We start from the raw sequence: 682 nt of genomic DNA, 5'->3' as shown, positions 1-682 counted from the left end.
CATTCGGTCAAGGTCTTTTAAAGGTTGGCCAAAAGAATTTAGACTTTGCATTTGATCAAGATTTAAGCTAGGCCAAGCTTCTACATTTGGCCAAGGATTTAAAGATCATGCGATTGTTCATTAGGCCAAACATAAGTTTCGGCCAGGCCAAATACGAATGGTTCTAGGATTCTTATAGATTTCGGCCAAGGAGTAATTTTATGATCAGATTTTAAGTTTTAAACAAGTGATCATGTCTTAAAATTTGGCTAAGATTTTATTTGGCCAAGGATTTGAGAAACGATCCTACAAATGTTCATATGAACATGTATAGTCTTGGCCAAGCCAAATCCAAACAGTTTTAGGATTTGGTTATGTGTTTCAGATTTGCTAAATTTTTCAGCATATGATTCAAGGTTTAAAAAACACATATAGGCCAGACAATGTAATCGAATCAAGTTTAACATATGATGAAGTTTTGATCCTACGGCCAAGCTTTTAATCATGCGGATAGGATTTCATGCAATCTCTATGTTTTAAACAAGCAAGACATCATTTTCAATCAAGTAATCAGCTAGCAAATCAAATTTGGATCATGTGAGCATGTGACTAAGCAAATTAAATCTAGGTTCCATGCTACATGCAATCGGATTTTATCTTTAACAATCAATCCAGATTTTAATTTCTTAGCATGCGAACTAGA

This window comes from Brassica oleracea, chromosome C4, assembly GCF_000695525.1.
Source record: "Brassica oleracea var. oleracea cultivar TO1000 chromosome C4, BOL, whole genome shotgun sequence".
Taxonomy (NCBI): Eukaryota; Viridiplantae; Streptophyta; class Magnoliopsida; order Brassicales; family Brassicaceae; genus Brassica; species Brassica oleracea.
Note: the sequence above shows the minus strand (reverse complement) of the source record.